The sequence below is a fragment of the Schistocerca nitens genome, chromosome 5, assembly GCF_023898315.1.
Source record: "Schistocerca nitens isolate TAMUIC-IGC-003100 chromosome 5, iqSchNite1.1, whole genome shotgun sequence".
NCBI lineage: Eukaryota > Metazoa > Arthropoda > Insecta > Orthoptera > Acrididae > Schistocerca > Schistocerca nitens.
Genome location: NC_064618.1, coordinates 392,143,519 through 392,170,242, shown reverse-complemented (window position 1 = coordinate 392,170,242; position 26,724 = coordinate 392,143,519). Strand labels below are relative to the sequence as shown.

Genomic DNA, 26,724 nt, shown 5'->3' with positions numbered 1-26,724 from the left:
CATAATTGAGTTCCAGAATTTATTTTCACTCTGCAGCCCAGTTTGGGCTGATTTGAAACTCCCTGGCGAAATAAAACTATGTGCCGGACTGGGACTCACAGGCAAAGGTCGCAGTTTCAATCTACCTGGAAGTTTCAGTGTTTGAAGCGACTTTAAAATTATAAATATAAAATGCAAAAAGTAAAAACATATTGCTCCACAGCAGTATGGCATCGACAGTGTGGTCACCATACTATTTATAAGGATTGGATTATTTGAAACTGTTGCTGTCACCACTCTGTCAGTAGCTGACCTGCTCGCTGAAGACTTACCAAAACTATCCTCAAAAGCCCAGTTTCGGTTCTGACAACTTCTTTTACTATGGTGCGTTGTGACATTCGTATAGCCAAAGTCAGAATTACGAACTGTCTTATGAATCAAATTATCATCTACACAATTTCAAATTATACAGAAATAATTTTCAGAATGATTTATTACATTAAAGTAGAACTCAGGGACCCCCATTTTGACTTCAGGTTCCGTTTGCCTGGAAATCGTGTTTATAATCGGTGGACGCACGGATTGAAGGACTATGAAGATACAAAAACGAGCATCAGTACAACATAAAAATACTCTTGGGTTAGTTGAAACAAATTACCTGCAGCGAGGTTCTTCGACCAGACGCATCGACTGAAATACCTCCACTGCTTCAGAATGATTTTCCAAGAAAATATCGGAAAGGATTAGTTCATGGAAGCTCTCTTCCCCCCCCCCCCAAAAAAAAAAAACCTACTACGTGTCTGCGAATAAGTGGTCGTTCTGACATCCAATAAATCTTAGTACGGCTGGGGATGATTTCTAAAAGGGAAACTACAAGCGAAAACTTAAATCACACGAAAAAAACCTGAACACAAATGAACATGTTGATATAAAAAGTGACGGATGACTATAAGCAGTTTTATGTAGTAGCCGAGAACCAACATCTTTAATGGAAAATTTTGGTTACGACGAACAGGCCTTCCTCATGAAGCAGTCGGTTAGGTATAGTTAGAGTGCGTGCATTCGATCTTTGATTTACAAAGAGATCATATATTTCAATAAAATGATATCACAACTCCAAGTGTGCACTCTGTGGAGACGTATAAAAAATGGCTCTGAGCACTATGGGACTCAACTGCTGAGGTCATTAGTCCCCTAGAACTTAGAACTAGTTAAACCTAACTAACCTAAGGACATCACATACATCCATGCCCGAGGCAGGATTCGAACCTGCGACCGTAGCGGTCTCGCGGTTCCAGACTGCAGCGCCAGAACCGCGCGGCCACTTCGGCCGGCTTGGAGACGTATAGCTGCATCCGATATACACGAGACAATGTCACTTGCCTTTACTCGCTGTCCAGATTTAGATTTCGTCTTTTATTGTATGACGTTAGAATCCTTTTATTATAGCCTAATTACGCAATCTATTTAACATTTTACTAAAGATAAACATTTTAGTTTTGATAAAAAAACGGTAGCTTCAGTTTTCAAATTGCTGTGTTGCAATATGTTTTATTTGTATTGCAGACTTTCTCTTAAATGTCTCAGTAACACAACAGCACACGTCTGTTCGTATATGATGCGGTGCTACCATGCTGTAAAAATAGTTACGCCAACTCTTATGACATTCTGTCATATACATTCGTGTTTTTTTGTGTTATCTCAGTTGTAACGACGGTGGTAGCAAGGGACTTGAATTTTACGTGAACTGTTGCATTTCCGTGTTTATCACATTCAAACATTTTTAAGAATATCTTAGACGATAGGAAATAACAAATGTTTTTATTTCTCTTTATTCTAGTTTTAACTACGAGGAAAATCGGTCTGACTGTTTTGTTCGCAAAATATACACTGTCCAGTGCATTAATGTGGCCACCTGACAAAATCCTGAATAACCACCTTTTTCTACGCGCATCGCAAAAAGACGTGCAAGAGCAGTGTGTGAGGTTCTGGAAGGTACCGACAGGGGTGTGGAGCCACGCAGACTCCAGTGCCGTGGCAGGTTCGCTAGGTTTCTCGGTTGAGGATCCATGGTGCAAAAAGTCCGATCTAGATGGTCTCAACTGGTTTAACTCTGGAACGTTTGGTGGCCAGGGGAGTACGGTAAACTCAAGCTGCTGCTCTTCGAACCACGCGTACACACTGCAAGCTGTCTAACACGCTGTAGTGTCCTGTTGGTAGATGTCATCGTGCCGAGGAAAAACAAACTGCACTTAGGGATAATATGGCCTTCCAGAACGACGAGATCACCCAGGGATTTCCAGATTCCAGCCTTCATCGCCGATGAACAGCAGTCAGCATGAACGCACGAACCAGGCGCCTGCTGCAGAATCCCGTACGCAGCAACGTTCGCTTCACCAAGCGTCATTTTGTCATGCACCGTATACTTTAACCACTGCGGTACGCTGACAGTTCACAAACTTAGCCGTTTGAGTAATGCCTACACTCTTGATCCGAAAGCCAGTGGTCGTGTCCTTCTGGACATCTCTCCGTTTCCGCACTACGACAACGACTGCTCTGTTTTCCGCGTCCCCCTCCGCTGCTAGTAATCCCGCCTGCTGTCTGTGAGAGATTACTGTACGTTGACTTCGAACATAGGTGGTGTTCACATTATTCTCATTGGACCGTTTACAAATGGTCTAGCGGATGACGCCAGCAGGTTGGTGAGGCTGTTCGCGTACTATGCTGCCACCTGCAGCAAGGTCGCAACACATGAAGATGTGGAGACATGCAGGAAGACGTGCAGCAGATCGATTGGCAGTTGTTCCTGAACGTAAATAAATGTAACCTGCTGCATATAAATAGGTGACGAACTCTTTTACTGTTCTATCACACTATTAGCGATGCATTTTCATTGGAATAATCCTAAAGTAGTGTAATTCATCCACAAATGATGTGGTTTACAACATACTCGGTCAGCCCGTTACTGGCTGTTGTTTGTGAGTCTGAAACACAAGCAGGATTAATAGAGATACAGAACATTCACCAGAGCTTCGCCTATATCGTCTTGGGCATATTCAGCAAGCGTGAGTGCGTTACGCAGTTGCTCTTCAAACACCAATGGGACACTCCACAAGCCTACATTACAAAGAAGATTCAGAAAACGTATTAACTATCGCCCACTTACGAATCGCGAAATGACCAAGACGAGAAAATGACTGATGTTAGTGCCCATAATCACGTTTACCCACTGTCGGTCTCCCCACGCACAGTGCAAATGGAACTGGAAAGGGGAGAAATGGTACTAGTACCAAAAGTACCCGCCGCCTCACGCCGAAACGTGGCCTTACGGAGTATAGACGTGGTGGATGTTACGACCAGCCAAATTATTCAGCCTACAAACAGACTCAGACCGACTAACGTACTACATGTAAGTCAAAGACGGAAGCCTATCTGATAATTCCGCGAAAAGAGTTCCAGTTTCTCATTTTCACATACGATTACGTCCTCTATGAACATCGAAAAGAGATTTTCTTCATTCTGAGGCATGGTGCGGGAGTTACGACCAGCCAAATTATTCAGTCTACAAATAGACTCGGACCGACGAAGGTACTAGATTAAGTCAAAGACGGAAGCCTATCTGACTATCCCGCAAAAACGGTTCAAGTTTTTTCACTTTCACATACGAATATTATGTCCTCTATGAACATCCAAAAAACATATTTTCTTCATTATGAGGCATGGTGTGGGAGTTACAGAATCTGGTTAAAGTAGTGACAGCAACGACACCAACCACCGTTGGTCACAGCAGCAGACGAAGGGCGCTGCGGCAGCTATCGGTATGCAGAACGTAAAGATGGACTCATCTAGGGGACTCGTCTATACAGATCAGCGCCCGAAAGAACGCTGAGTCAACTCTGCACGGGCGCCGCGTATGCTGCCCGCATAACAAGAAGGCCACGTCCTGAAGCTCGTGATGTAGCGAGGCAGTTTTGTATGCCCCAACTGTTACATTCGCTACCAACCGCTGTAGTATCACCTTTTCTGTATAACCTCGCCTTTTATTATGTTTATGTCAACGTGTTGATGAAATTAACAAATTATAATGGCAGTGCACCACTCTGCTGACCAACGATTGTATTATTCCTTAAATTAGCTGTAATATGCGCTCCGTGCGCCGATTACTCCTTGGAACACTTTGTTCCACATCGAAATGAACAACAGCCATGTTCTTTAAATTAGTCACAATGAACATATCAACTGTTACGTACATAACCAATTTACAAAAACAGCAATAGCAACACACATAAAAAAGCACTGGACCCCCATTCGAAACCACAAAAGATCTTAAGATACTCCACCACTTCCAGTACTCTTACACAATAAGTTTAATGGAGGAGACTGAAATTTCTGTACACCACAAAAAGCAACGAGAAAAAATTTCTCAGTCACAAACCAGATAGTGAATCAATTAATTTCTTCAAATGTTTCTCCTGCATACGATAACAGTAAAAATTTTCATAAATATGTACATTTCGTCATTAGAAAATAAAGTAAACCTCAATTCAGTAGTCAATAGTGGTAAAAATACCTTTTATAATTTACGGCGATATATAACCCGATAACAGTATAACAATTCTACGTAGAAACTCTTTGTGATCTTACAGTGTCATAGTATCTTTGTAGCATGTTTTGTAAACAAACAGTGTAAGTGATGATTTGCATATGTGCGATGTTCTGTATAATGGAGAAAGCACAATACCTGTAATTTGGCTAGCAAAAATACCATTTCTAACATTAGCGTTTAAAAAGACTCCAAGATTCATTTTGTCCGATTTTCCGATTGCAGAATAACTTCAAAAAGACGCCAGAGAGGAATAAAATCAAACACGCAAACATCATCAAACATATTCACGTAAATAAAAGCACAAATGCACTTGAAAACGCGAATAAATTCTCGAAACACGTTGTGCTAAGCATCTAGAAATAAGGACCTGGTGCAGGTTTCATTATTTAAATCGTGAATGGCACGGCTGCAGGCTTTCCTGAATCATCTAATGTTGTTGTTGTTGTTGTTGTTGTCTTCAGTCCTGAGGCTGGTTTGATGCAGCTCTCCATGCTACTCTATCCTGTGCAAGCTTCTTCATCTCCCAGTACCTACTGCAACATACATCCTTCTGTACCTGTTCAGTGTACTCATCTCTTGGTCTCCCTCTACGATTTTTACCTTCCACGCTGCCCTCCAATACTAAATTGGTGATCCCTTGATGCCTCAGAACATGTCCTACCAACCGATCCCTTCTTCTAGTCAAGTTGTGCCACAAACTTCTCTTCTCCCCACTCCTATTCAATACCTCCTCATTAGTTATATGATCTAATATGTAGTTATATGATCTAATCTTCAGCATACTTCTGTAGCACCACATTTCTAAAGCTTCTATTCTCTTCTTGTCCAAACTATTTATCGTCCATCTTTCACTTCGATACATGGCTACACTCCATACAAATACTTTCAGAAACGACTTCCTGATACTTAAATCTATACTCGATGTTAACAAATTTCTCTTCTTCAGAAACGCTTTCCTTGCAATTGCCAGTCTACATTTTATATCCTCTCTACTTCGACCATCATCAGTTATTTTGCTCCCCAAATAGCAAAACTCCTTTACTACTTTAAGCATCTCATTTCACAATCTAATTCCCTCAGCATCACCCGACTTAATTCGACTACATTCCATTATCCTCGTTATGCTTGTTAATGTTCATCTTATATCCTCCTTTCAAGACACTATCCATTCCATTCAACTGCTCTTCTAAGTCCTTTCCTGTCACTGACAGAATTACAATGTCATCGGCGAACCTCAAAGTTTTTATTTCTTCCCCATGGATTTTAATACCTACTCCGAATTTTTCTTTTGTTTCCTTCACTGCTTGCTCAATATACAGACTGAAGAAACGAAATTCTAAGGTCTTTTCAGTTTACATGCGTGTAAGCGTTATTGAAGTGGTCTGTTAGAATATCTACAGCGACTCTTGTGCGGCTCATGGAAATGGGAAAGTCTTCTGATGTACGGCGATTGTGGCCGTATGATGCCAAGCACTTAACATCACTACCCATATTCTTAAGAGTTGTGAAAATGTGGAAAGAGATAGAATGGCGTATATCATTCACGTCATCACTATTTTAACAACTTCGTATGTAACAATCGGATTTCGTAACTATTGGTGAATTAGGCAATAGCGGCGACTTTGACTAACGAAGACTTTTTACTAGGAAATCTTACCGACCATGTTTTGGAAAAGTTTTTCAAAGCCATGCGAAATAATACTGACTCGTAAGACCAAGTTTACCCAAACACTCTTCTTGGGTTCTCGCTATTTTTACCCATTTCAAGAGAATGCGAAAGAGCTTGCCTAGGAGCACAACTTAATCGGCACTATTATACAAGAACGTAAACTTAACAATAATCAGGAACAGTTCTTCTACTTAAATGTTTTATTCCGTATCATTCGCTACCGGTTCCGCGCAGTTTTGATGTAATGTGACCCATTTCCCGTAACCCTCGCACAATGACAAGACGAATTGTTCAATCGTTTCTAGAAAATAATCTTCCTATGATGAAAGATATTGCATATCTCTAACTTCTTTTGATTTCCTATTAAACGACGGTTAACGAACTGTAATGGATAAAATAGTTAGGTAATATGTTACACTATGAATTAGAGATATTATTTCACAACTTCAGTCATGGTTCGGCTAAAGAAGTTAGTCACGTTTCACTTTTCTCAGCTACAGCTGCATATAGCGTCAAATATCCACAGGAACAGTACACTATGTGATCAAAAGTATCCGGACGCCTGGATGAAAATGACTTTCAAGTTTGTGCGCCATCCATCGGTAATGCAGGAATTAAATATGGTGTTGGCCCACCCTTAGGCCGTGATGACAGCTTCCACTCTCGCAGGCATACGTTCAATCAGGTGCTGGAAGGTTTCTTGGGGAATGGCAGCCCATTCTTCAAGAGTGGTGCACTGAGGAGAGTTATCGATGTCGGTCGGTGAGACCTGGCACGAAGTCGGCGTCCCAAAACATTCCAAAGGTGTTCTATAGGATTCAGGTTAGGACACCGTATAGGCCAGTCCATTACAGGGATGTTATTACCGTGTAACCACCCCGCCACAGGCCTGGCATTACGAACAGGTGCTCGATCGTGTTGAAAGATACAATCGCCATCCCCGAATTGCTCTTCAACAGGGAGACGCAAGAAGGTGCTTAAAACATCAATGCAGGCCTGTGCTGTCATAGTGCCACGCAAAACAACAAGGGGTGCAAGCCCCCTCCATAAAAACACGACCATGCCGTAACACCACCGCCTCTGAATTTTACTGTTAGCACTCCGCACTCTGGTAAATGACGTACACCGGGTGTTCGCGACCGGTTCTAGGCGCTGCAGTCTGGAACCGCGAGACCACGACGGTCGCAGTTCGAATCCTGCCTCGGGCATGGATGTGTGTGATGTCCTTAGGTTAGTTAGATTTAACTAGTTCTAGGTTCTAGGGGACTGATGACCTCAAATGTTAAGTCCCACAGTGCTTAGAGCCATTTGAACTATCTCTGTCAGTCAACAGACGAGGTCGGCCTGTACGCTTTTGTGCGTTACGTGTCCCTTCACGTTTCCACTTCACTATCGCATCGGAAACAGTGGACCTACGGATGTTTAGAAGTGTGGAAATCTCGATTACAGACGTATGACATAGGTGACACCCAATCACCTGACCACGTTGGAAGTCCGTGAGTTCGCGGAGCGCCACATTCTGCTCTCTGACGATGTCTAATGACTACTGAGGTCGCTGATATGGAGTACCTAGCAGTAGGTGGCAGCACAGTGCACCTAATATCAAAAACGTAGGTTTCTGGGGTTGTCCGGACACTTTTGATCACATAGTGTACGTGGACTACAATACCAGAAGTGATTGACGCCTCTTCACCGCTAATAGAGGCAGTATTTGCCATGTTAATGGTTTCTTCCGTCAGTCCTTGGCAAATCAATTCGATATTTGACGCTGAAACTCAACAAACTGCATTTTGTTACATTAGCAATATTTTTTACGACCCGGTTTTCGTATTATGTACTATCGAAATAGGTTACTTCCATTTCTTAAAGCAACTGTCATTTCACCTTTTTCTTGCAGGTAAATGGTTTTAAGTCATAGATGGAAACATCTGCTAAAGACATTCACTGGTGTGCAAAATGCTTGGCAGCTGATACGCGGCACTACCGTCCCGTTACGTAATTTGAGTGTGGTCCGTTAGGTGAAAGCGTGAAGTCGTCTGTGTGGGCTCTTCAACCCTTTGTTATCGCAGCACTGTTTGTTACATGAAACCGAGTGTAGCGATGAAGAATAAACATATTATAATTTCGTTAATGCAATCGCCGTAAAGTTCCCACTCTCACTTCGTTGGTATTGTAAGGTTTGTCAAAAATTTCGAACTTTTTATGAATTTCTATATCGTTCCTGTCAAAAATATGACTTCTTTTCAGAGAATTTGAGAGGAAACGTCAACATTGTGGGAGATGACAGGAATGATTAACCGAAGCAACGGAGTTGAGGCAGTCACATTGAAAATTTGTCTTTTTCCGGTGGCGTGTCGTTTCTATCTTGTCCGCCCATTTTCTTTTCTCCCAACGTAATCTGCGTTGTCTTTGTTGTTGCCCTTGATTTAGAAGATGACTTATTTATTGACCAGATGAACGCTGACGACTGTTAAGTACATCAAAGTGAATCATCAGGTGTGTAATTCGTTGTACGAGTAAGTGTTAAAAAATTTCGCACGTATTCGATGCCAGCAACGCAGAACATGCAGATATGCTGTATATGTAGAGTTTCTGCGATAGCAAAGCTCATGCTGATACTGTCGCTTTCAGAAACGTCGAATTCCTGATCGTCGCATTTTTTGCAGAGTTTTTAACATATTCTGTGAAAGAGGCAGGCTTCCCGGAGCGCATAATGCATGTGAACTAGGCGTTTAACATAACGCGCAGAAACAGCAACACTTCATTAACATCGTTCAGCGTAAACAAACATCCAGTACGCGACGACTGTCCGCACAGCTCGACGCTCCATTAACAAATTTAATGAAGCAAGTGCGTACACAGTGCTGTGTGACTTGACATTTCCACTGGCTAAATACAATTTGTGATGTGCTTTCGTAAATACTATTTAATGATGAAGACATGAAGTAACAATAACCATAATAATTACCGTTGGTTACTAAGAGGAAACCAAGTTTCTGAATTCGTTTCTCTATCACAATATGGTGCGGCGTGTGGCGTGATTGTTAATATATTGATAGGTACCGATGCCTTAGAACAACCAATGGCATGATAGTAGCTGAATAACTAAAGGGCGTTCCGTTGTTCGCGCCGACTGCAACTGTATATATTCATCACTGAGCCCTTTCCTTTTCTACAACACGTATCTCAACCTCAGTTTTCCTGTTCGGAGGCTCTGTCGTGATAGAACCATTACTTGTTCTTAAAGACATGAAATGTATTCGTATTTGCGAATACGGACAACGATCAGTTGTCTAATGGAGTGACGACAATGCAAATTTGTGCCGGACTCGAACCAGCGTTTCCCGCTACATCGCCAGATGTCGCCTTACCATTAGCCTATCCGAGCTCGACTCACGGCAGTATCCAGTCTTCCATACATCATCAACCATGTGTATACAGCCTCTACCTGTGCATTCATTACGTGTATTTCCGTACAGTGGAGACATTTTCATTGAACGTAGCTTGCCCGGTGTCGGCGGATAAATACGATATTGTAGTGCCGGTGTTGTTTAGAATCACGATGCAATGTGCATGTATGACCGAAGGAACATTGCATCGTAATTATAAACAACACAGGCACTGCAATACCGCGTTCATAAGGATTATACTTGCCACCGTTGAATCTTCAGTATAATGGGTTAGATGTAAATAGAAGAGTACAGAAGGTGGAAGCGCGAGTTGACATCCGAGGTAAAAGATGGTCGAGATCCACAACAACATATGTTCACCTGAGAGCACAAATGTTGAGTGGACTGGGGGTGGTTAATTATTTGATTATTTCTAGTGAAATGGTAAATATATGATGATGATACTTGACTAGAAGAAAGGATCGGTTGATAGAGCATATTATAAGACATCAAGGGATCACCAATTTAGCATTGGATGGAAGCGTGGAGGGTAAAAATCGTAAAGGGAGACCAAGAGATGAATACACTAAACAGATTCAGAAGGATATAGGTTGCAGTAGGCACTGGGAGGTGAAGAATCTTGCACAGGATAGAGTAGCATGGAGAGCTGCATCAAACCAGTCTCTGAAGACCACAACAACAACAATGATAATGATGATGATGTCCCATACTCCGAGAAGTATGGGGCGATGCGGGAGACCCGCACCGCTGTACTAGGCAAGGTCCTAGTGGAGGTGGTTTGCCAATGCCTTCCTCCGATGGTAAATATATATTACTAACTATATTTTAAGTTATAATCTACCACATACAAAACACACGATTTCATAATGATAATGTAAGCATTCATCTCGGAAATCGATCTACTTTGCTTCAAACAGTTTTTGTCACCTCCTGGAATTATCTATTAGATTTCGTACGTGCAGTTTTAGAAACTCCCATTCTTCCGCTGATGTTTCGGTCACCTCCCGAGGCGGCCATAGACTTCAGCTACAGGATGTGTGTGCGTCTATTTACATACGACGAACGCCCCAAGGTGCATGCGGCCACATGTATATAAGCACTCCGTCTTCAGGCCAGAAGTGGCCCATCGGGACCATCCGACCGCCGTGTCATCCTCAGTCAGGATGCGGATAGGAGGGGCGAGTGGTCAGCACGCCGCACTCCCGGTCGTTATGACGGTTTTCTTTGACCGGAGCCGCTACTATTCGGTCGAGTAGTTCCTCAATTGGCATCACGAGGCTGAGTGCACCCCGAAAAATGGCAACAGCAAATGGCGGCCTGGATGGTCACCCATCCAAGTGCCGGCCACGCCCGACAGCGCTTAACTTCGGTGGTCTGACGGGAACCGGTGTATCCACTGCGGCAAGGCCGTTGCCCACATGTATATAAGGCTCATACATATTTCCTGGGTGGCGAAGGACTTTATATAAATGACGCCCGAAACATATTGAGATAGTGATTCGCCATTAGAGGAGGCACTGTAGCGATTTACTTGGGAGTTAATCAAAGCAAGGACCTGAGTCTACGATTTTTCCTGGCTAGAACCACTTCACGATTAACTAAATGCATCTTCAGATGAACTTCTACTGCTATTTTAACAAGGGTGTCCCAGAAATATGAAGTCGACGCCAGAGTTTTGACGCTGTGTGTATACGACAGGACATCTACTGTCTGTGCAGTGTTGTGTCACGATGTATTTATCGGGTTGTACGAGCCGCGTGTACTGTCGATGTTTCGTGCAGCTCTAATGGACCACTGTGACCCAGTCGGCCTGAAAGCAGAACTACTGATTATTTTAATTCCAATTTTAACGTCGGATAACAAAAAATGTGTGTGGGAAATCTTATGGGACTTAACTGCTAAGGTCATCAGACCCTAAGCTTACACACTACTTAATCTAAATTATCCTAAGGACACACACACACACACACACACACACACACACACACACACACACACACACACACACACACACACACTTGCTCGAGGGAGGACTCTAAATCCGCCGGGACCAGCCGCACAGTCCATGACTGCAGCGCCCAAGACCGCTCGGCTATCCCGCGCGGCGTTGGATAACAAATGACGGAAGAAATGTATTTGTTGTGTGATATAAATACAATATTACAATTTTTGGATTTTTTCCCTTTACTTCTACTGTGAAACCTTGTTCAAGAGCAAAATTTCATGATTCTAGGTCAACAGGAAGTGCCCTATAGATTTGGATAAGTGAGTTTGCAAGTACCAATACATCTTACATAAACGGCCGTATCTTTTGATTACACTGACTTAGTAGGTTCAACTGTTCACACTGCCACCAAGGGACCATAGACTTCAATATGTGACAAAAATTTCTACTTAATAAGTTGACCGTCTCCTGAGAAAAAGTGTTTTTAACTGTCGGACTGACACACAGACAGATGACGACAATGTGAGAGTATAAAGGACCCGTTTTACCGTTTCAGACCATGATTCACCGCCAATAGCTGCTCATAAAAATTTCTTCATTGTACAACCAGTTTCGGTCCGCAGACAACAATCGGCTATCGCAAAGGCTTAAAAGGCGATATAAAATCAATGGCGTCAAATAAAATCCATGATTCGCTTCGTCTGCCTTTCGGAGCATCGCGTCATCCTTTACGAAACCAAGAAGTGCTATCATCTTCAGTGAAAATACTTAAGAGCTTGGTGAGAAATCTGCCCATCTTTGGCCAGAAAGCTGTAAGCCAAAAGAGTTATAAATACAGAGTCTATCTAAAACTCTAGATGCCCTTCCATTACTATTATCTGAAGGTGCATAACTAAGACATTACCATTCGTTCTAATATCATGTTTAATTTATTTGATTTGGCGAAGAATATTGGAAGAAGGACCCACACATTGCTGGCCTGTTTAGTGTTCGTCAAGTGAGACATTTCATACAAAGCAAACTTTCAAAGGATATGTTAGGAGCCATTAATGGTTTTATATCATCTTCTTTTGCCTCACCCTGAACCGACATGGGATCGGTAGGGTTGTTATTGGCATTGCTATAGAGGGTGGCCGGATGTCCTTCCTTTCGCCACCCCTTTAGCCTCTGGGGCGGAAGTACCACGACTGTCTGCGTGTAATGTTATTCATGGGGAACTGTCCGAACGTTTTGTAAGGCGGGACGAGGGTAGCAGCTCGGTATTCGCCTAGCGGGATGTAGGAAACCGCCTGAAAACCACGTCCACGCTGGCCGGCGCACCGGCACTCGTCGCTGATCCGCAGCGCCGGCGGATTCGATCCGGAGCCGGTGCGCTTGCCCGAAACCCAGAAGCGGTGTGTTAACACGCGCGTGTGTCCGTACGGATGCCAAATATACAGGGTGACAAATATTGAAGTATATGAAATAACTCTAACTTCTGGACGGTTTTGCGTTAGGACTTTCAAACTAAACGGTTGGTCGCGGGACATTACAGGAATTAGAATGAAATTTTCACTCTACAGCGGAGTGTGCGCTGATATGTAACTTCCTGTCAGATTAAAACTGTGTACCGGACCGAGACTCGAACTCAGGACCTTTGCCTTTCGCGGGCAAGTGCTCTACCGACTGAGCTACCCAAGCACGACTCACGCCCCGTCCTCACAGCTTTATTTCCGCCAATACCTCGCCTCCTACCTTCCAAACTTCACAGAAGTTCTGCAAGGTTCGCAGGAGGCTTCTGTGAAATTTGGAAGGTAGGAGGCGAGGTACTAGTGGAATTAAAGCTGTGAGGATGGGGCGTGAGTCGTGCTTGGGTAGCTCAGTCGGTAGAGCACTTGCCCGCGAAAGGCAAAGGTCCCGAGTTCGAGTCTCGGTCCGGCACACAGTTTTAATCTGCCAGGAAGTTTCATGACAGGAATTAGTTCAAATGGTTCAAATGGCTCTGAGGACTATGGGACTTAACTTCTGAGGTCATCAGTCCCCTAGAACTTAGAACTACTTAAACCTAACTAACCTATTGACATCACACACATCCATGCCCGAGGCAGGATTTGAACCTATGACCGTAGCGGTCGCGCGGTTCCAGACTGAAGCGCCTAGAACCGCTCGGCCACCCCGGCCGGCTAGGAATTAGTACGCGCACGCATGGCTTGGTTTAGTGACGAAGCCCATTTTCATTTGGATGGGTTCGTCAATAAGCAGAATTGGCGCACTTAGGGACTGAGAATACGCATTTCGCAATCTAGAAGTCTCTTCATCCTCAATGGGTGACTGTGTGGCGTGGAACCTCTAGTCACGGAGTAATCGGTGCGATACTCCTTGATGGCACGGTGACTACCGAACGGTACATGAAGGTTTTGGAAGATGATTTCATCCTCATTATCCAAAGTGACACTGATTTCGACAAGACGTGGTTCACACAAGACGGAGTTCGACCCCATCGAAGCAGAAGAGCCTTTGATGCCCTGGAGGAGCACTTTGGGGACCGCATTCTGGCTCTGGGGTATCCAGAGGCCACTGGCATGATCCTTGATTGGCCGCCATGTTCTCCGAATCTGAACACATGCGATCTTTTTTGTGGGGCTATATTAGAAACAAGGTGTACTTCAATAACCCCAAAACCATTGGTGAGCTGAAAACAGCTGGAGCAACAGCGATGTTCTGACACGTCAGCGCCACATCATCGCCAATAATGGCAGGCATATCGAAATGTCATAACTTAAATCCGAATATATGTAGTGACGTTTACATGTTGAATAAAGTGTGTACACGCCGTAGTTTGTAACTAATTTTTTTTCACATAGTTCAATAAGTGTCACCTTGTATTCGTAACCGCTTTCCGAGTGAAAGAATTCAGGAATTCTTGGCAAAATTGATGGTTTACAACCTTTCAGGGTTTGCAGCATAGTTTTTTTCATTTTTTCGTTCACAGTATTTCACCGCAGTCCCTAGTTACCTTCCTTGGGTGCTCTTTGTTTGGATTCTAACCATATTGTGAAGGGACACGAACCGCGCTATCGTAGCGTCGTCACGACCGGAAATTTCACGGAGATTTCTGAATGCCGGGAAACAATATCTGGGATAGCTTGCAGCCGGTTCCGATCAGTTTGGCTGGAAACAAGTGAGCACTTGGGGAAGACGATTAGGGCAGTTGTCGAAATGTCGTGCAAAGAAAATGACAACTCCTCTGCAAATCAGAAATTTTGTTAACCGTCTTTTCATCTCCAGATTGTTCATGCACATGCTGTAATAGATGAACATCGCTGGTCGCCGGTGTGTCATTTCAGCAGTGACAAACAGTAACGCTTAAAATGTACTGCGTGGATAGCAGCCAACTCAGTGTGTGCTCTGTGTGATGTTAGTACATGCATAGGCGAAGCATTTCTGCCATAAAAAGTCTACGGAGAGAATGGACAGATCGACTGGGGTTCCACAAGTTTTGTCATTTCGTCAGAGTATTTTCCACGAGTTCAGGATAATTATTAACAACATATAGTAGAGCGTCAAAAACGCACTAAACCAAATAATTTCACTGATACCGCTAAGAGGCTATTCATCTCAGAACTAACTGAAGTGAAACGCTGAATTGGTGATTGTACTGCTTGAACAAATCCCGTAATTGGAAATGATTGGAGATGACTGGCGATGCAACCTAGGTACACAGAACCTTACTGAACGATCCGCAAAGGGGCGGTCGAGAGGCGGTGCACCCGTCAACGGGTAAGCTTTCGCTTACAGAATTAGCCTACATTCTAATTACAATGTCTTTTTATTTTGTTTTTTCCCCTTTTCGATATTACAATTGTTCTTTTCGTTAAGAAATTTTTTAAACTAATTCAGCTCTAATTGCAAAGCTCTTTGCTATTTGTTTGTTGACTAAATAACAGCTCGGCTGAATCACAGACAACCGCAGGACACCCTGTTACGATGTTGGCGTGATTGCAAAGTTATTTCTACGAGAAAAACAGCACTTTTACGAATCTGATATGTATTAGTAAGATGATAGTTGTGCGACTACTGACATTAAGTTTGTTCGAATATCTTGACTACCCAGGTAAAAGCAGGAGGTACGGTTCGGGCTCGAGTTCCGGGCTGATGCACTGCTTAATCTCCCAGGAAAGGTTCACTTCAGTACACACGGCAAAGATTCACTGTCATATCAGCTCACTTCTGGGTACTTTAAAAAAAAAAAAAAAAAAACATGGTGAGCGTTACAAAATTCTTCTACTTAACGTTTACGATTTCCTCGAGTTTATCATGCTATTTTATCTGTTAACTGTAGCAAAAACGTGGTAGGTGTAGACGTATAAACATTTGATAGCCTGGCTGTGGACTTGTCTTCCGAATATTTAAAGACACGTTCACGGTGACGAGATCTCGAACATTCCCATCTCCTCGTTACAGAAATGAAAATCCCCTTTACATAACAGTAAAGGTTAAAAAGTTAAAATGACGTCCTTGTTGGTCTGTGATTTAGAAACAGCGAGTGTTTATGATACAAAAGACAAATTAAAATAATTATCTGTGCCAGTCTCTTACTTCCTTTCACAACGTATTTCGGGGACTTACAGCCTCGTTTTCAGGTGGACAAATGGATTACGTGATTTTTTTTCTTTTTCCAATATGTAACGAGTTGTCTGTCTGAATATATTGCTGCCCCTGTAGATCTCGGGACTGTTTTTGTTTCGTGTTTGTTTGCGACTGAGTGATTCAGATGCGTTTTTGATACGACCGTAGGGCTGAAATCACCCGGCCACAGTTGCACACTATGTAACGGCTTCCAGGAGCAACAAAAATCAGATTTTTCAGCATTTCATATCCTTATTAACCCAATTTAAAATACCGTCATAATCACTCATTAAGATGTATAATCTTACGCTAAACGTTTAACACAACAACCCAAGTATTAAAGTCTGAAACTGAGTAACTCAAAGCGCGCCAAATTACCCAGATTATATTCATCCATTATTTGAGAATAAGAGCACTAACGACTTCCAGCAAACTTTACACACAATTTCAAATCTTTACGAAACTATGTTTACTGACAACCCTACAAAATAATGAAAGGAAAGACATTTATCGCTTATTATATTGTCGCTATTCATGCACTAAAACATCAGCATCAGGCCAGACGTTTTAATTCATTACTTCTTTACTAGTAACTCTATTCACAATACACTTTGCAGACAATATCCATATGTATAACAGAATGTGCGTGCACTATTATACCAAGATGGCAGAAGTCACTGGACTGTGATATGCACATACACAGATGGCGGCAGTATAGCGTACACCAGGTATAAATGGGCAGTACATCGGCGGAGCTGTCACTTGTACTCAGGTGACTCGTGTAGAATGGTGCTGGGCGCGATTTTGGCCGCACGATGGGAATTAATAATCTGTGAACGCGCAATGATAATTCCACTTTGCAAATCATCAGGGAATTCAATATTTCGAGATCCACAACGTTAAGACTATGACAAGAATACCAAATTTCAGGCATTACCTCTTACCACGGACAACGCAGCGGCCGACAGTCTTCCGTGCTAACAGACAAGCGGAGTGCACTCAGCCTTTGAGAGGCAAAGTGAGGAGCTACTTGATTGATAAATAGCGTCTACGGTCTCGGAAACTGCTATGCGGCCGGGAGAGCGGTGTGTTGACCACATGCCCCTCCATATCCGAATCCTGCGACGCCTGTGGGCGATGGATGACACGGCGACCGGTCGGTAGCGTTGGGCCTTCATGACCTGTTCGGACGGAGTTTCATTTTTTGATGCGTAATGTCAACGGGCGACAACTGTTGACGAGTCGTCTAAAGAACATTCTGGACAAGTCGAGTGAATGATCTGGCCGTCCAGATTGCCCGACATAAATCTCATCCAACATTTATGGGACATAGTCAAGAGGTTAGTTCGTGCACAAAATCCTGCAATGGCAACACTTTCGCAATTATGGACGGCTATAGGGGCAGCATGGCTCAATATTTCTGCAGGGGACGTCCAACAATTTGGTGAGGCTATGCCACGTCGAGTTGCTGCAGGGCAAGCAAAAGGAGGCCCGACACGATAATAGTAAGTATGCTTTCTACATCTACATCCATACTCCGCAATCCACCATACGGTGAGTGGCGGAGGGTACCTCGTACCACAACTACCATCTTCTCTCCCTGTTCCACTCCCAAACAGAACGAGGGAAAAATTAGTGTCTATATGCGTGTGTACGAGCCCGAATCTTTCTTATCTTTGTGGTCTTTCCGCGAAATGTAAGTTGGCGGCAGTAAAATTGTATTGCAGTCAGCCTCAAATGCAGGTTCTCTAAATTTCCTCAGTAGCGAGTCACGAAAAGAACGCCTCCTTTCCTCCAGAGACTCCCACCCGAGTTCCTGAAGCATTTCCGTAACACTCGCGTGATGGTCAAACCTACCAGTTACAAATCTAGCAGCCCGCCTGTGAATTGTTTCTATGTCCTCCCTCAATCCGACCTGATAGGGATCCCAAATGCTCAAGCAGTACTCAAGAATAGGTCGTATTAGTGTTTTATAAGCGGTCTCCTTTACAGATGAACCACATCTTCCCAAAATTCTACCAATGAACCGAAGACGACTATCCGCCTTCCTCACAACTGGCATTACATGCTTGTTCCACTTCATATCGCTCTGCAATGTTACGCCCAAATATTTAATCGACGTGAGTGTGGTTCAAATGGTTCAAATGGCTCTGAGCACTATGGGACTCAACTGCTGAGGTCATTAGTCCCCTAGAACTTAGAACTAGTTAAACCTAACTAACCTAAGGACATCACAAACATCCATGCCCGTGGCAGGATGCGAACCTGCGACCGTAGCGGTCTTGCGGTTCCAGACTGCAGCGCCTTTTAACCGCACGGCCACTTCGGCCGGCCGACGTGAGTGTGTCAAGCGCTACACTACTAATGGAGTATTCAAACATTACGGGATACTTTTTCCTATTCATCTGCATTAATTTACAGTTATCTATATTTAGAGTTAGCTGCCATTCGTTACACCAATCATAAATCCTGTCCAAGTCATCTTGTATCCTCTTACAGTCACTCAACGACGACACCTTCCCGTACACCACAGCATCATCAGCAAACAGCTGCACATTGGTATCCACCCTATCCAAACGATCATTTATGTAGATAGAAAACAACAGCGGACCTACCATACTTACCTGGGGCACTCCAGATGATAGCCTCACCTCCGATGAACACTCACCATCGACGACAACGTACTGGGTTCTATTACGTAAGAAGTGTTAGAGCCACTCACATATTTGGGAACCAATCCCAAATGCTCGTACCTTAGTTAGGGAGTCTGCAGTGGGGCACCGAGTCAAACGCTTTCCAAAGTCAAGGAATATGGCATCCGTCTGATACCCTTCATCCACGGTTCCCAAGATATCATGTGAAAAAAGGGCGAGTTGCGTTTCGCAGGAGCGATGCTTTCTAAAGCCGTGCTGGTGCATGGACAACAACTTCTCTGTCTCAAGGAAATTCATTATATTCGAACTGAGAATATGTTCGAGAATCCTGCAACAAACCGATGTTAAGGATATTGGTCTGTAATTTTGAGGATCCGTCCTCCTACCCTTCTTATATAAAGGCGTCACCTGCGCTTTTTTCTAGTCGCACGGGACTTTACGTTGGGCAAGCTTCGTTGACTATGTTCACGTCACTGTATAAACATGAAAATATTGTTGGGCTCGGGAGCTGTAAAACTTGGTGTCCTGCAAGCGGTCGAAGGGAACTGCGCTCCGTACGTGGCCGTGGCACAGCCGCGGAGCTGGAACGCGCCCCGAGACCGGCCGGTCGGACGAGGAGCTTATCAGCGGCCGGCCGAATGTGGCTGGCCCGATAAGCGCTGCCAGCGGTGTTTACTCGCTGCCGGAAGTCGGCAGCGGGCAGCACCGGCGAAGGCAGCTGTCTCCGTCAAGCGCTGTACACCACCATCACAGGAGGCTCAACTTCCGGAAGACGAAAACCAAATTTCAAAAACTGTTTACTTTTGCTGCGTTTACATGTTGCTGAAGACATGAAGCAGTTTTCCTGGACAGGTCAATGTTGGTTTGCTGGTTCTAAGTTGTTTTATACAGGGTGAAAAGTATTTAAACCGACAAACTCCGGGAGGTTCTAGGGGACATCTAAACAAATATTTTTCCCTAATGTCATTTTTTCCTATGAGGATTATTTAAACCGGTGGAGGCCGTATTACACTCTTCAGTTGTTAGGGGGCGTATTACGCTCTTCATTTGTAGGCAACTTCTGTTCCCCAGTGTAGTAGTGCATTGTCTCTGTTTACTAATCGAGCGATACACATGGAGTGAGTACATTGATAAGGTTGGTGCGTAGTACGTAGCGCACCACAACGGACGTGCTGCATAGCGGGTTTATCAACTAACCGCTCCCTACAAGACAACGCATGTGGTTCCAACATGACGGGGCGCCGGCACTTTTCAGTCGTCGTGTGCGTCGATTCCTGGACCGACGGTTCCCAGAAACGTGGATTGGCAGAGGTGGTTCTGTACTATGGCCCGCTCGATCCCCAGATATGTCCCCTATGCACTTTTTTGTGTGGGGAGAGATGTGCAACCTTGTTTACGCAACTCCTATTGCATCAGAAGAGGATCTGGTTGCCCGGATGGTAGCAGCAGCAGGAACAATTCAGGATACTGCTGGGGTTTTTGCCCGTGTCAGAACGTGAATCGACGGTGTAACCTTTGTTTACGTGTCAATGGAGGCATATTTGAAAATTTACTGTAATTGAAGTTGAGTTGTGTTAATGTGTTGTCTCTTGGTCATAAAAAAATGGAAAAGTGTTTGTTGGTTTAATTAATTTGTCGCCAGAGAAATCTTCCTCTACCGGTTTAACTACTCTTCATACGAAAAAATGACATTAGGGAAAAATATTTGTTTTGATGTCCCCTACAATCTCCCAGAGGTTGTCGGTTTAAATACTTTTCACCCTGTATAAATGGCCTCGGCAAATCAGCTGTTCCGATTTTAGCTTTACTCAGTACAATGGCTGTTTCTCTTCACTTAAATACACTCTAACACACACACAAAAAAGAGGCACCACGAAGGAATAATTCGAATGGGACGGAAATCGGCACATGTGGTGCACATGCCCAACAAACAAATGATTACAATTTAAAAAAAAATAATTTATTCCAGAGAAATAGCTTCACAAATCGGGCAAGTCAATAAAGCTTGGGTCCACCTCTGGCTCTTACCAAGCAGTTATTCGGCTTGCCACTGACTGACAGAGGTGGTTGGTTGGTTTAAAAGAAGGGAAGGGAAGGGGGGGAGGGACAAAACTGCGAGGTCATCGGTCCCTTGTTCCCAGTAAAATAATTACACAAGGGAAAGAAGAAAAAAAAGGAGACGTACTGCACAATAACACGAGACAGGAAGAACCAGAAGAGTGTCAGAAGGACAATCAATACTATATGGACAAAACAGGAATAGAAAACCACTCAGAGAAACAAGAAACAGGTAGAAGGGGAAAAAAACAAGAGAGCAGAGGACAGTGGTTGGCCGACCACGAGAATAAAAAGGAAAAGCCAAGCACTCTGCGACACATTAAAACATCCACACTAAAAACATTAGAGTGGAGAACACAAAGGGACAAAGGACATGTACTACAGCTTATATAGAATGATAAAACCCACCGTCAAGTATAAAACGTAAAACTAAATTAGCCGATGAGGCGTTGTTAGCTAAAATTAATGGCAGCGAGTCCGGTAACTGAAGAGTCCGTCGCAGGGCAGCCAAAGAAGGACAGCTCACCAAGCTATGGGCCACTGTCAGCTGGGCGCCGCACCGACACTGAAGTGGGTCATCACGGCGCAGGAGCTGGCCGTGTATCATCCAAGCGTGGCCAGTGCGGAGTCCCTGCGAGAGGCCCGCGTGGAGGTTCAAATGGCTCTGAGCACTATGGGACTTAACTTCTAAGGTCAATAATCCCCTAGAACTCTGAACTACTTGAACCTAACTAACCTAAGGACATCACACACATCCATGCCCGAGGCACGATTCGAACCTGCGACCGTAGCGGTCGCGCGGTTCCAGACTGTAGCGCCTAGAACCGCGTGGAGGGCTGCCACACATTCGTAGTGTCCTTAATGCCACGCAGTTTGTTGTTCGTGCTGAGGTTATGCCATTTCGTCTTCCAAAGCCGCAAAACCTTACGGCGTAGTACTGAATGCAGGTCAGTTGCAGAGAAGTCGATCTCCATAAGCGGTTTCCGCGTAGTGTGTTTGGTCAGCCTGTCGGCAAGTTCGTTGCCTGGGATTCCGACGTGACCAGGGGTCCAGACGAACACCACTGAACAACTGGACGGTTTCAGGACATAGATGGACTCCTGGGTTGACAGAGTTGTTGGATGTCCTGTTGAGGGATGTCGTACCAAATTCTGACATATTGGTGCGCTGAATCGTCAAAACCCCGAATTGGTTAGAGGGCCTTGCCCATAAGGCTCCAAGCGTTCTGAACTGGGGAGACGTCGCGCCACGGTTGGGTACGGCAAGCACTGAGACAAGCAGTAGAAATTCTCGCTGTGGTTTGGAGGGCATTATTTTGCAAAACGTAGGCTCAGGATGGTTTACAATGAAGGGCAACAACGCCACGGGGCACAAAATATTGTCGACGTGCCGCTGTGCTGTAACGGCCCCGCAATGAAATCAAATGGCACCTCAGACCATCACTCCCGTTTGTCGGGCAGTATGGCGGCCGACAATCAAGCTGGTACTCCACCGACATCTCTAGACACATCTTCGCTCGTCATCACGGTTCAATTGTCTATATATATATATATATATATATATATATATATATATATATATATATATATATATATATATATATATATATTCTGCTTAATTTTTCGCGGAACTCCTCGACAGAATACAAGGAGTGACCAATGAGGAAACTTCAGTTTCAGTTTTACTTCAGATACCATTCGAACAGTTAAGACAGCAGCGTTAAGTCTTTGAATAAGATCCTGGTCGTGGGCTTCCTACGACAGTTTATTATCCACCTGAACACCCGGAAATTTGAACTGTTAAGTTTCACTAATCATATGTCCATTCTGTGAAATTAAAACGTTAAACTACGTTGACTTAGAATCTTACACTTCGTACATCGCCATGAGACTGTAGACCTTAAGTGTGTGACACAAATGGTATGAAATAGGAAAGCGAATCGTCCATGGAAGCAGTCTGTCATTTACCGCATGTTATTTGAGAAGAACAATACGAAATCACATACGAACGGCCACTCTAAATCTGTAAGCATAGTGTCTTGGTTTAGGATTCCACAAGCGTGTGGTTTTACGCGTAGTAAGCGTCGTGATGTCACACGCAGGTAGCTGGTAAGAATTGTCTGCATTAAGAAAGTTGGGCCGGCCGGAGTGGTCGAGCGGTTCTAGGCGCTACAGTCTGGAACCGAGCGACCGCTACGGTCGCAGGTTCGAATCCTGCCTCGGGCATGGATGTATGTGACGTCCTTAGGTTAGTTAGATTTAAGTAGTTCTAAGTTCTAGGGGACTGATAAACTCAGCAGTTAAGTCCCATAGTGCTCAGAGCCATTTTTTTTTTAAGAAAGTTGGGTTGGGTTGTTTGGGGGAAGAGACCAAACAGCGAGGTCATCGGTCTCATCGGATTAGGGAAGGACGGGGAAGCAAGTCGGCCGTGCCCTTTCAAAGGAACCATCCCGGTATTTGCCCCGAGCGATTTAGGGAAATCACGGAAAACCTAAATCAGGATGGCCGGACGCGGGATTGAACCGTCGTCCTCCCGATTGCGAGTCCAGTGTGCTAACCACTGCGAAGAAAGTATTACTAGCGCACCAACAACACGTTTTGTAAAGCAGGTATGAAACACCGTAGCTGTGCATCACACTAAATACAATTTTTGCAATTTGAGTAACAACCGGCGACTTATTTATGATACAATGACCTTATCACGCGAGGTTGCACAATTTCTTATGCATCCTAATCTTCTATTTCACACGAATAGAAATCATATTTATCTACAAAATCAAAGTAATTTTAGTTACAAGTGTAAATTCGGAAGAATAAAATTCAAAGTAAAATATTTTGAAAATTCGTTAGAATATTAATTTACCACAGAAGCTGACTGTACATATCTAATGTTGTGCTGCGTAAATGTATTACCCGTCCTCGCGAAATAGCAGTTACAGCCCAAGGAACCGAAGTGTGCGTCTGACAAAGATGGCATCACTGTGCCATTTGTCCTTTGGTGGAAATTAGATGCAATGTTTTGTGTAGTCCGAGTACATTAGAAATGGAAGAATACCTGCACGTACTGCTCCTCGCGCGGTTCCAAACTGCACAAGCACAAACGTCTCTTGGTTGAGCTATGAAGCACACGAAGAGCGACTTTGACGGCAGTAATTCCGCGCAGAAGACGAAACGTACGCAGATAAATCTCAGTGCATTAGGGTATAACGATCCTTTGTGACAAATATCACTTTGATTTCCTCGACACAAATCACTAATTGACGCGACAGTTTTTTGAAGTGTCGAGGCAAAAGCGCCAGCGCGATTTGGTTCCCCCAAATTAATCTCTTTCGCTCGCTAGGAAAAGATATCCACATATTGTTGATTATGGAATAAAGAAATGTCAGTGAGATATCAATCTCTTTGGGGTGCCCAGAAAGAAAGAGAGATTGAAAGTTGTAAATAAAACTGTTGCACTGTAAGATTATAATAAAGAGTTTACGAAACAGACGTGGGAAAAAAATCTAAATTTGAACAATTGGCTCTATTATATCTGCAACTGACTCCCTTAACAGTGGCAGGCGCCATAAACAATTTTCATGCATGTTAAAGAACATGTAAGCCTACTAACTTGCTTAAGTGATAAAGGAAGAACACCAACTTGCAGGAGGTCGTATATGTTATCCCAAAAACATAAAAGATATAAACGGAAGCTTTAAATTTGAATATTTTATGTTTGGTACGACTTTGGCATGATTATCAAATGAAAAGAGAAATAACTGTAACCAATAACTTTTGGTGATCTTCCCACTACGCGTTACCTCCATAACCAGATGTACAGGATGGCGCATGAAATGTGTTACCAATTGTTTCTTTCACAATTTACGATGCACATTGGCGTTTTCGACAACAGTTTAACACACGATGGGTCCCTTGCAAGAAGACCATCCACAGGTTGTACGATAAATTTGTACAGGAAGAAACAGTATTGGAAGCGAAGCGACCTCGGCCTAAGCCTGTTTGTTCGCCGGAGAATACTGAAGCGGTACGAGTTGCTGTACAGAAAAGTCCCGGGAAATCGTGTAGAAAGGAAGCAGTGCCACTGGGAATATCCAGACGCTCCGTTCAACGCATTCTTAAAAGTGACCTCCATATGTACCCATACAAGATGACCTGTGCACAGAAGCTCACTGAAAAACACCAGCAGCAGAGACTACTGTTTGCTCAGTGGGCGGAGGATAGCGAAGAAAATCTCAACAACGTTTGATTTTCAGACGAGGTGCATTTTCATTTAAACGGTGTGGTTAACAAACAAAATGTATCCTTTTGGGCCACTGAAAACCCACAAGTGCCTCATCAACGACAACATTATGCTCCGAGGATTACAGCGTGGGCAGCAACTTCCAGTCACGGACTTACTGGACCCTTTTTCTTTGAAGAAACTGTGAACAGCGAGCGTTATTTGAGCATGCTTCGCAATAGCTTCATTCCACAGCTTTTTGCTACTGCCTTGCCCTTCAACACGCAGTGGTTCATGCAAGATGGAGCAAGACCACATACTGCAAACACTGTGTTAGAGTTTTTACACGAGCATTTCGACATGCGGATCGTTTCACTCAGGTTTCCAGGTAGCTTCAATGACGGACAAAATTGGCCCCCCAATAGTCCAGACCTCAACCCATGCTACTTTTTCTTTGGGGGTACCTAAAGGAAAAAATTTTCCCGAAACGTCCACGTGATTTAATGGAGCTCAGAAGACTTATTCTTCAAGCTTGCAGTGAAATTACGGAAGACATGTACCGTAGGGTAATCACTGACTTCAGTGTTCGTTTGAAGGAAGTTAGGAAACGAAATGGTGGACATATTGAGCATGTGCTGAGTTAGAACAAATCTCCATGGTCCGCTCTTCATTGTAGTTTATGTTGCTTTCAGATTGTTTTGACAATAAAGTTTATATTCAAAAACAAAATGGTAACACATTTCGTGCGCCAACCTGTATTTAATTTAATGAGACATGTTACTTTAAATAAATGCGGCGGATTATAGCTTTTTAAACTCCCGAAACGCATAGTGGGATAATCATTAGATGTGACTGATTACAGCTATTTGTACATTCATTTGATAACGAAAGATCTAACTTGTCGACCTGAATCAGAGCTACAGTTTCTGCGTTTCGTTGTCCCCATTAGTTACTTGCTGCGTAGCGCAGGAGTCATTTGTCGCTATAGCTGCGGTCTGCCTGACAGCTGGACCAGTACTGATTGTATCAGCACGAACAATTACTTTCCGCACTGCCTTCACCTTTACAGTATATGGTACAAGGAACATGCTGACTGCAAATGCCTGGCCTCCGACATGGTACGGGGCACATGCATCAGGTGGTGGCCGAAGTCCGACTGCGCTGGCAAACAACGCAGAACCCTCTGACGAGTTATTACATCTCACCTACAATACTCCGCAAGCCAGCATACAGTACATGGCGCAGGATAGCTTACACCACTAACAGTCATTTCCTTCCCTGTTCCACTCGCAAATGAAGCGAGTGAACAACTACTGTCTACACGTCTCTGTACAAGTTCTAATTTCTCTTGTCTTCGTGGACAATGGACGAAATTTACGTTGGTGACAGTAGAATCGTTCTGCAGTCAGCCGCAAACGCCGGTTCTCTACGTTTTCTGGATACTGTTTCGCGCAGAGAGTGTCGTCATCCTTTCAGAGATTCTCGTTTGAGTTCACTTATGATCTCCGTAATACTCGCGTGTTGATCGAACCTATCAGTAACGCATCTAGCAAAATGCCTCTGAATTACTTCGACGG

The 26,724-nt window shown here is 43.8% G+C and overlaps 1 pseudogene; it reads right to left on the bottom strand.

The window, feature by feature from the left end:
* Positions 1–10,961: 10,961 nt before the first annotated feature.
* LOC126261177 (5S ribosomal RNA) lies at positions 10,962–11,079 on the bottom strand (annotated as a pseudogene).
* Between the last annotated feature and the right edge of the window lie 15,645 nt (positions 11,080–26,724).